Raw genomic sequence first — 11,762 nt, 5'->3', positions numbered from 1 at the left:
ATTTTCCAGCGCGAAATCATATAGAATATTTTGTATTATAGCATACCCCAGGAATACGTGTACGTCAAAGTAATAAGTGATCACGAATACGGAACTTTCGGGATGTGCCGGAACGACCGATTATATTTGACATTTACACACCACGGTCACGTGATAATAACCAATTGTAGGGCAAAGTTGACAACGATACAAATGGTGTTTCGCTAGCAGACGGTCCGTAAAGAGCTATGCGCAGTCCCACGATGACGATTCGAGTCACTATTGGTGATTAGTGGCCTGTGTGTAAATTAGATGGCGGGGAAAAGGTGCATTTAGACGCGTATCATTAGATGTAAGGCGTGAGGTTTTACCGATATCCTCAAGATATTCCCTAGATTTATTTCTCTCACCAACTACCATATTCTAATCAAATGCATTTTATAGGAAAATGGTTGTAGAATTCCTTTCTTTCAAAGATAGCATTTAAATGCAGGAATTTGATAGCAATTGAAGAATTCCATGCTTGTTTACTTAGTTGTTATTGTAATCCGGAAGTGACATGCCCTACAAATGACGTTCAACGCGCGATAAAAGTCGAGTGGATCCGTATCTCGAAAGTCCCGTATTATAAAGAATTTTTGGGCGAAGTAGATAGTTTGACAACAAATGTACTTTACCGTTCTCACTATCCTCAACAGTGTAAACCTTGCCGTTGCTGTTGTCCATGTAACATTTCTTCGGTTTTTATCTGAAAGACGTTAAAAATGACGTCACAATGATATGACGCCACAAATGTTATTGAACTCTGCACCATCGGACTTTGGAGCGGCCCTCGCACTTTAGAGTCATATATATATATATATATATATATATATATATATATATATATATAATAAAGAAAAATTAGAACGCCGAAAATAACTCAACCGGTTTCATTTTTAAGAGTTATGGCATTATCGCTTAGTTGCACGTTATAGATTTAACTATTACGTCAAACCTGACGGATTGTATTGACGCTTTCACAAAGATCATTATGACTTCATGATACAACGTTATGAAATAATACATGAGAAAATAAAAAAATAAAATAAAAACACAGCCGACTTTTGGTCTGTGCAGATAAAATATATACAATATGTACAATAATAATGACAAGTTTGTTTACATAGCAGTTGACTTCTGACATATGTGTTAACAATCAAATTAAACAGATTTATAAAATGTTTATAAATCATATAATTTAAAGTTTTGCATTTTAAACGCTCCATAAAATGCAAAACTTTATATATATATATATATATATATATATATATATATATATATATATATATATATATATATGGCATGAGCAGTATGCATGATCATATGTCTGTCGTTTTGTCCTTAAGTCCTTAAAGCTATTAGTAAGTAATTTGCCTATGCTGTTAGAATAAATAATTAACTGAAGAAAGTATGCATTGGGTGGCTTTCAATGTGTAATGGGTGTTCCAAAATAAATCCCATAAAATATGTCTATTTTTTTTACTGGATTGCCGAAGAGCATTGTGTGGGTGTGAAATTGCTTCCTTCCCTGAAATTACTTTCTGTCACCTAATTATGTACGAGACGTCTATTCTCCGAAACCATTTATTGCAGAAAAATTAATCATTTGCTTGCTGTCATATCGTCTCTTTAAATTTCAGAGAGTCAGACTCATTTTCTTTATACTCCTTCGGAAATGAAGTTAACGTATTTTGTGTGTCCAAGAGATTACTTTGATTGTCACCTACGTAAAATGACTTAGTTTCATATATATCTCAATTTTTAGGTTTCAATAACTCGTTTTTATTATTCTTTTTTTTTTTTTTTTTTTTTTTTTTTTTTGGCTTTGACTCTCCATATGATATTTTACCGTGGCGCGTCTTGGCACCGTAGTCTTTTAAACAGTTGAATCAGAGATTCTGCATTCCAAGTTGCATTTACTTGAGCACGTTTTCATACTCGCACTCTGTGCTCTAAATCTTACTCATACTCAAAAGTGGCCCGTGGGGATCCGGGTTAGAATAGGTCTTCAGTACCCCCTTGCTTGTCGTAAGAGGCGACTAAATAGGGCGGTCCTTCGGATGAGACAATAAAAAACCGAGGTCCTGTGTCACAGCAGTTGTGGCACGATAAAGATCCCTCCCTACTCAAAAGCCGTAAGCGCCGAGCATAGGCCTAATTTTGCAGCCCTTCACCGGCAGTGGTGACGTCTCCATATGAGTGAAATATTCTCGAGAGGGACGTTAAACAATATTCAATCAATCAATCATACTAAAATTGAGTACATGCTCAAGGTGTTTCGAGTATGCTTCGGAGCTTGCTCAGAGTTGTACTCAAACCAAACATGGCTGAGTTAGTGTATGAGCACAGTAAAAGTTGTATAAGCTCCAGAATCTCTGAATGTCAAATCAAGCTGTTTAAGACCACGGTGCCAGTATAAATAGAGCGCCACTGTACAAAATCTATTTCAATTAAAAATGAAAATAAAATATTTCGACTAGATTTCTATCTGGATCGAGTAAAGCAAACGGGTGAAGCATTCGATCGGGTGAAGCAGGCCAGAGGATTTTCGGACGGGAAAGAAGTGAGCCAGAGGATTTTCGGACGGGGAAGAAGTGAGCCAGAGGATTTTCGGACAGGTGAAGAAAGAGCCAGAGGATTTTCGGACAGATGAAGCAATCCAAATAATGGACTTCCGCAACTTCGAACACCGCTTTCAATTTTGCATTGTCGGGAAAAAAATTCACATACCATTCGTATCATTAAAAAATAACCATTTAAAACTGTTGTATGTTACACGTAGAGATGGGTAGGGCATGAATTTGACAGATCGCGCCAAGGTCATTAAGATCAGTAGCAACTGTTTGTCGCCACGAGTTTGGTTCTAAAATTAAATGAAAGATTTCTTGCATTGATGTATCTTTAAAAACTGGGGTCCCATTTTGCATTATTTGAAGTTTTAAGTACGATAAATAAGCAATGTGTTGGATCAAGGCCATAAATCTGTCTATAAGAGACCACAGTGTCTCGATATATTTTTGTTGGGACGTTAAACAACACATCGTTTAATCATTGTATAATTGATGAATTACATGCTCTTACTTTAATAAGGAAAATCATTTTCCCGATGATATTGAAAAAGTTTTAAACAAATAATCAGGGTAATTCAAACACATATGAGTTCGTCTTAATTTTACTACGTACAATCGTAAGGAGGCAGCAGTCTAACTTTTTTTTTATAGCACACCGGTTAGGATACACCCAAAACTACGTTGAATCCGCCCATGAAAACTGAATGTCAAATCACAGGAGTCTGGTGTTTTATCAATTAAATCAAGATAAAATTTGGAAAAAAAATATAAAACTCTACTCCTGTGGTCAAATACAACTGCAAAATGCACATGTTTCAGATATCTGACCTTGTAATAAGAAGGTCAAAACACGATAAGGTCAGAATCAGTCGACATCACTCAGAACCATGATCTCTACTGTCGAATTTCCTCCTTGGAGTCAAATATTTTTTTGTGCTCAATTAAATTCCAATATTTTTTTAACATATGAAAGAATGTAGAATATCTGAAGTTTTATTTTCAGAAATGAATTAGAATGAATATCTTCAAATCTATAGAGTATTTTACGCAGGATTTGTGTTGGTCTGTATACTACAAATTCATTAGCAAATGCTCAAATGAAGCTTCCACACTAACATGATTAATGGCGATACATAAAAAGAAGTTATGCAACGAAATCTATTTAATTTCACCCTAGATGAAAGGAATAGGTTGAAATATTGACTAGTGAAAGGTGTAGATAACAAACAGTGATCAATCTCATAACTCCTATAAGCAATACAAAATAGATAGTTGGGCAAACACGGACCCCTGGACACACTAGAGATCGGATCAGGTACCTAGGAGGAGTAAGCATCCCCTGTCGACCGGTCACACCCGCGGTGATCCCTGTATCCTTTATCAGGCAAACGAAGTAATCCGTAGTCAAAATCAGTGTGCCAAGAACGGCCTAACAATCGGTAAGAAACAAATAAAACAGCATTTGATCCAATGATATTGGCAAACTAGATTGTTATAACGACCATAGAATTTGCTTGTTTGTCAGTAGCTTGCCTCGATTTAAAAATTGATCATACGCTGAACGTATCGAATCAGTTGAGAGATATGAACCATATGCAGGTGATTGCTACATAAATATGGGAAGCTGACGATGAAGAAACTGAAATCATCCAGTTTATCATAAAGTTGAGTTGTTAGTTAACCGTTTATATCTATTTTCAATAAATCTCTAAGTATGAAGCAGAAGTGGACGACTCTGTAGTGTCTTTTATATCATTTGGAGTTCACATGGATATAGCGAATCGACAGATCTTGCCAAGATCATGTCACCAATTGGAAGACCAAGGCTCTCTATATTTAGGACCTTTTTATAATCAGCGATTTGAGGTCCTCATTTTCAACTATATCAACATCACCAGTAATGACATGTCCAGCTGGACTATATATCAACATCACCAGTAATGACGTGTCCAGCTGGACTATATATCAACATCACCAGTAATGACATGTCCAGTTGGACTATGTATCAACATCACCAGTAATGACATGTCCAGTTGGACTATGTATCAACATCACCAGTAATGACATGTCCAGCCGGACTATATATCAACATCACCAGTAATGCTGTGCGCTATTTGAGAGATCTGTATTTTAATCAGATTGCGAAGTACTATAATATGTTCAAACCTAAACTCAATAATTCAGTTTAACGTTATCATATTTGTAAATGAAAATGTTTTCACACATTACTTTATAATGGCATCACTGTAAACACTATGTTTTAACGTTCAGTGTCTTATGACGTCGAAATTTGTTTTGCTTTACTATGACGTCACAATGAACAATACGTTTCAACAGTCAGTATGTAATGACGTCTAGATTTGTTTAATTTTAACGTTCCGCTGTTTGTGACGTAACGTCGCTATGTTACTAAATGTAAAGTTTCTGAAGATTTGAAATGAAAGCGCTAAAGCTTTACTAAACGTCTTCGTGTTTCATTTTTAATTTTTACCTATATATATATATATATATATATATATATATATATATATATATATACACGTCTCTGGAGCATTGCGCGCGCCTTCTTCACACGTGGTCGGAAAGAATACAGAGGCGTCGATAAGTTCATCGACTGAAGGTATAGGAATAAGGACATATCCGAGAAAATTCATTAGGCTAGATCAGGTGTAAAACACCAAAAGGATAGTTAGACATGTACAGATCCAATAATTTTTGGGGAAATAGCACGTGTCACGTGGTCAGCGCTTGGCTCACTCTGAAAAAAAGTGTTTCATAAGACAGACTGTGATTTGAAATTTATTTTCATTGATATCTCTAAAGCTGTAGATTTTTTTCTATGCGTATTATATAGCGTTTTATTCACGGAATATCGTAGTATTGATATCATTACCATGTAAGAATCTATCATATATACTTTTAATGGTGAATTATAAAATCTTGCCTGCTGTGCACACCTTATTCTACAGAGACAACATAATAATATAGATCTGAGGAAAAGAGAACAGACCTAATCAATTAACATTCTATTAATTTACACTCAATAGCTTCATTTCCTTATCAATTCTGTTGTAGAGTTTCAAGTTCAAATATCCATATTGCGTAAAGCAGTTGGCGGTACTTAGGGAAGCTAAATAACGAGTGGACCGCTTGTTGGTTGTCCATTCATTCAAATCGACAGATCATCTAAAAGTAGCAAAATATTTCATGGGCGGATCCAGGATTTCAGTGAAGGGGGGTGTAGAAAATATCTTAGAGGTAGGTCTTGGGCCGTCTTTAGTCTCCTCTCCTCCCTAGTGGGTTCAGAGCGGAACCCTAGTGAGGGCTGAGCGGACAAATCCCCCGGAATTTCCCATTGGTTTTGATTTTACTATATATTATGATAAGGAGATCCTGCGTAAAACTGATAGTACTTTAGTACACACAAGTGTAAATTATGTTTTAAATTCACCTAGTTGAAGTTGTCATAAGTTATCATAAGGAAGAAACCCCTTAAAAACTAATTATTTCCAGTCATTCGCGGTCTAATCAAGATTTTTTTTAATGAATTACTAGTACTTCCCTTTTCAGAACTATTCGTGTATAAATAGCGTTTAACTATACGGTAAATTTCTGTTTCGGAAAAGGTGTCTTAATTAAAAAACCCCAAAACATCACTGCTGCAATATACTTCAGGAATAAACAATGCATTTTTTAACTTCATCCAATCTTGTCTGATAATGCTGCTGGCTCCCCGTGTCTATATCTTCTTTCTTAGACAGACAGGGGTGACGTCCATATTTTGATACTCAAAGGTAGAAGATAGAAAAAATAACCGATTTATACATTTCAAGTTGACACAAATAAAGTTTTAATAGGGGATGGACGCATATATTTTGGTGTTTGATTTTATCATCAATTCATGCACTGAGGTCCAATTTCTTCTTCAGAAAATAAAATCTCTATGTATCGGTTGCGACACAAGCCTTACTGGCTAGAAAATTCGACAGAATAAGTATACTAGCCCACTGTTATTATGAATTATTTTACAGATCCGCAAATGAAACATAAACATTGAAAGCATGATTTAAAAGACATAGAGATATTTTAAAAGCATTGCAATAATTGGCAAAACAAATCACACTCAAATTTTGCCTTTCATATTGTGAGAATTCTATCGTAGGTGTTTAAAATTCAAGCGAATTATTGATCCAATATTTTTATTAGGGAGACAGGCTAGTGCAGAGACATTTTCTACAAGTCCGTTTCCTCGGGGAGTTTGGTTACTGAGTAATTTATTATGTTCACCTACACCTAAACCGTCATATGAACTGTGAGACTAAATTAGATTAATTTATAGATTAGATTCCAATTTTAGGAAATAACATAATAATGATATTCTTTGAATAAGAAAAGAAAACAGAAATGAAATAAAATTGTGATATTTTAATAATGAATATTGATCAGCATCGCAAATATCAATGTTATTTACATATATACATACTCCATTAATATTGTGAATTAAATCGTGCTCTGATAAAGAATACATGATTGCATTAAACTTTGAAAATGTTATTAAAGTAGTATGTGCCTCCATCTGTGTATAAAGAAGAAGAATAAAAGCTAACTGTAAATTGTCTGCAATATTTTTCAGTAAAATGCCACAAAAACCCACAAGAAAAAAGACAACCCGAACTTTTCCGCCAATCAAAAATCCATGTGACCATCTATCTTTACTGTTCCATTTTATAAGAATTTTACTCATATTTGTTTATCTCTTGTCATTATAAAGAGAAGATAACTCTTGCGACTACACAAACCATCATAAAGAGTAGATAAATAGAAAACTTTCTTTTAAAAATTGAAAAAGAAATTGAAATGTATTAATGGAAAATTTTGGGACTGTACATTACATTTACAATGAGATTTGAAGCCCGTGCACAAACGTTCAAGATTCTTCATCTGCTCCGCCATACTGGTTATCGCGAGATCTTACATTGGATTGCAAGGAATAGTTTCGCACTTTCTTAAAAATTGGAAATACCCCATATTTGAAGTGATATTACATGTGCAAAAAATGGGTAAAATGATTTTATGATACATGTCAAGTGCAGCCTAGTGCTTAATGAAAAAGTTTATATGCAGCATGTAGGTGTCACCGAGATTCCTAGCATATATATAGATAGGTACTAATACGAAACTAAGATACGTGATCAGTTGCTAAAGAAATTCGGGTGAAACCTGAAAACCTACATGGTCCAGCAAAAGGTCTGTAGCTGAGAGGGAAGGTGGATGGCCCCATATGAAAGATAGATTTCTAAGAAGGGCAGCTTGTTCTTGATTGTGCAAAGTGTCTAATCCCCTCAAACGGTACTCTGATGGGGTTTGGGTGGTGCGGATTTAGCCCAAATGAGAAAAAGTCAAAGCGAGAAAGGAACACCTGCTCAGAGCATGTTTTGTGCACCAGCACCAGTATGTATAGATTACATGTAATTTAGGGTCTACACCAATATGAAATACAAGTATTGATATAAAAGGGAAATACAGGTGGGTTTATTTTCATTATACATGTAGTCTGTCATAATCTGACTTTAGTGTATCCCCTCTTAACCACATGTTTCAGAACAAAAACAAAAACAAAAAACAAAAAAAACTGTCCTGCCCTTACCACATTTTAACAATCAGCGCGAAAATGTAGTTGCTCAACATGGACTCTTGCCATTCCGATTAAGAAAGGAAAGGCATATGGTGGCGGAATTGTTTTTATTACACTCTGATTTTCTTTTTTCAACTTGATCCTTTCCAATACCGACAAAATCGCTTTCTCATCCGTACCCGTACATTAATGTAAACATATGCAAATAACTTGACAACCGGAGGTTCAGTTTCAGTAAAAATGAACTATAGCTCCCAAATTGGAATATATCGAAATTGTTAAAAACTATAGAATAAAGTCTTATAAATCGTAAGTTGCAGATTGTAAATTTATACACTGGCTAAGAAACATATAAAATCATATAATTATGTAATGTTTAAGTAAAGATAACCAGCAACTGTTTAGCATGATCGAAAATGTTGCGGGAATGAATCACTCAAGCATCTGTACCATTATGTACAGAGATCCTATTTCATTCAAAACAATATTTGTTCACAAATAAGCGAATGGGATCGGGCAGCAGGCTTATATAGCCTATTTTAGCCCTCTCCGCTATGAAAGCGAGCTCAATATTTGTAAACATGAAAGAACTATCTTAAAATGTTTACATGTTTAATGATTTTGCCTTTCATATTGTGAGACCAATTTTCTGATGAACGCACGGCAGTTGTAAACAATGTGCATATGAATCTTGATAAACATAGAATGGTCTATTTTAAAGCTAGCACGCTTCATGGAGTCTCCACAATATAACCTCTGGTGTAGTATACGAACAAGGTCATCTACCTTTAAGCAGTTAGTCTTAGAAACAGAAGACAATTTTACGATCTAGGGTTTTTTGTTTTTTCTTCAAAATGTTACTGCCCATAGAAATAATATAAGCCTATAGTGTGTATATTCATTTTCATGTCATGCTATGATTGTTATACAAAAATATATGTATGTAGCAAATTAAATGTTCAGCATGTAGATACAGTCACATTAGTATACTCATGACGTAATATGTGTTGTGTGACCATGTGCTCTGCACCCGCAGTCTACGTAATTGATAAATATTTGTTATTTTTACATAATTCACGCCTGTAAACCATATGATCTTGTGCTACAGTAATAAACTAAACTGGATTGAACATGAACTATGCCGGCGTGAAGAATTGCAATTCATACCTTCATGTACGCTGTATTTTCAAAAATGAAATTCATTCTTAATGGTATAAATCGTAATTTCAGGGGACAATTTCCCCGAGAAACGCGATCACCGAGAAAAAAAACTGTAGCTGTTCTAGAGAGAAAACTCAGGGTCAGTAAACCACCACCATAGAAATGATATTTTCATTCGGGTTCACTAGTTGACTAGACATGCGTAGTTAACACGCAACCCATCCATAATGAGAACACGTCCTTAGCCCATGACTGAAATTTCTAAAATCGATCTCATTTCCAATGTTCCTCACCATCTGATATGATAGCCTTTAAGAAATGTGCGTATGAATCTTGATAAATATAGTGCGATCATTTTAAAGATTGGGAATATTGCAACAAAATTGAAGGTAAAATGTAAATTTTTTAAAAAAAAAAAATCAGTTTTGGAAATACATGATCATGAACAGCAACGCTTCCCGCCGGCATACTTCATAAAGTATTCCGCAAGCGTAGCGTCGCAGTCCATGCCCTCCTCTATTTTCAAAATGAAATTTATTTCTTAAAAATAATCAATTCGCCTCAGTCGTTTTACATTCTTATACACTGTATATTTTGCAAGATACCCAAAATTTTATTTAAACTAAATAGAAGACACGAGTATGCATTAATTTAATGTACACTGTATAATGATTGTTTTGTTCCTTATATACTGTGTTCATACCAAGAGACTAACGTATATATCTAATGTAAATAAATTAGAAGTAGATTTAAACGCAAAAAGAGTACTACAAACGGTACATCGTATGCCCGTCGGACAGTGATGACAAGATTTCGTTGCATTTGTATTTACGAGAAAAAGTCCAGGAAACTATTTGACCTATTTTTAGCCCTAAAGTAGGTCACGGTGCACCAATTACAAACTGAACATGTATTCCTCCGAGAAGATTGATTGGTTGGTTGTACGTCCCTCCTCCAAGAAGAAGTTTGTGACTAAATTTCGGGACAACCTCTGTACCCGTAACGAAACATCTGAAAAACTGTTTGATCTACTTTTAGCCTTAAGGTAGGTCACGGTGCATCTTGAGGGAAAAATTGTGACCAAATTTCAACACTCTACACACATCAGTTACGGTAAAAAGTCCGGAAAACGGGACATAGGACGGACACCGCCATTACGTTACGTCTGACGACGAGCGTTTAAAAACGTCAAATTTAACGCACTGCGGGCTTCGTCGTCATTTTCCAGCGTACATACACCATCTTCCCAAGTCCAGGGTTTCTGATCCGCTCCACTCCACATAAAACTCCGCGGATCAGAAACCCTGGACTTGGGAAGAACAATCTAGACAGTTCAGGTCGATCTGTGTATACACCCGGGCAATTCAGGTCGATCTGTGTACATACGCCCGCGCAGTTCAGGTCGATCTGTGTATACACCAGGGTAGTTCAGGTCGATCAGTGTATACACTCGGGCAGTTCAGGTCGATCTGTGTATACGCCCGGGCAGGTTGATCTGTGTATACGTCCGGGCAGTTCAGGTCGATCTGTGTATACACTCGGGTAGTTCAGGTCGATCTGTGTATACACTCGGGTAGTTCAGGTCGATCTGTGTATACACTCGGACAGTTCAGGTCGATCTGTGTATACACTCGGCCGGGCAGTTCAGGTCGATCTGTGTATCCACTCGGCCGGGCAGTTCAGGTCGATCTGTGTATACACTCGGGCAGTTCAGGTCGATCTGTGTACACTCGGTCAGTTCAAACTCGTACACCTCCAATTCTAATTAAAGACTATGACTACGTCCAAAACTTTAAAGCACAAAATATTTTTCATCTTTTTTCTTTTATAAATAAAGAATGGGTTTTTACCATGAAATGAAACGCAGTCTATCAAATCTAATAACAATCCACAGAAAGGTACTTATGACGTGTCGCGAGCTGTCACATCAATTTTCCCCGATACTATTTATAGAAATAGCTTCTATATGTAATTCCAACTCATTCAAGATCCATTGGACTTTCTTTTTCGTGTCTTTCATTACAATTTTTGCGATATAAAGCTCAATATTATTGTATTAGACGACTTTAAGAGGTATATTTTGTACTTCAGTGTCACGCACCAGTCTAAGCGAGAACTTGTCTCCATTTCCTTGTGACCAAAAATATCTACGTCTATAAGTGCATTGTCCGATAATTGAAAATCCCATTTTCATGAGTTTTTTTCTACAATTAATAAATGAAAGGGGAAATTGTTTTCACGACTAAAATGGTGAAATAATCCTGAACTTTGTGTACACCAAAGATTTCTTACACAAGACAATTCAAGCAATCAGCTGTTCAGAGGAACACATTGTTTAAAGAGTTACATTGATAAATATTTGGCAAGTTTTCCAC

Source organism: Ostrea edulis, chromosome 10 (genome assembly GCF_947568905.1).
Source record: "Ostrea edulis chromosome 10, xbOstEdul1.1, whole genome shotgun sequence".
In the NCBI taxonomy this organism is placed as follows: Eukaryota; Metazoa; Mollusca; class Bivalvia; order Ostreida; family Ostreidae; genus Ostrea; species Ostrea edulis.
The sequence above is the reverse complement of the archived record's forward strand: the minus strand, read 5'-3'. Positions refer to the sequence as shown.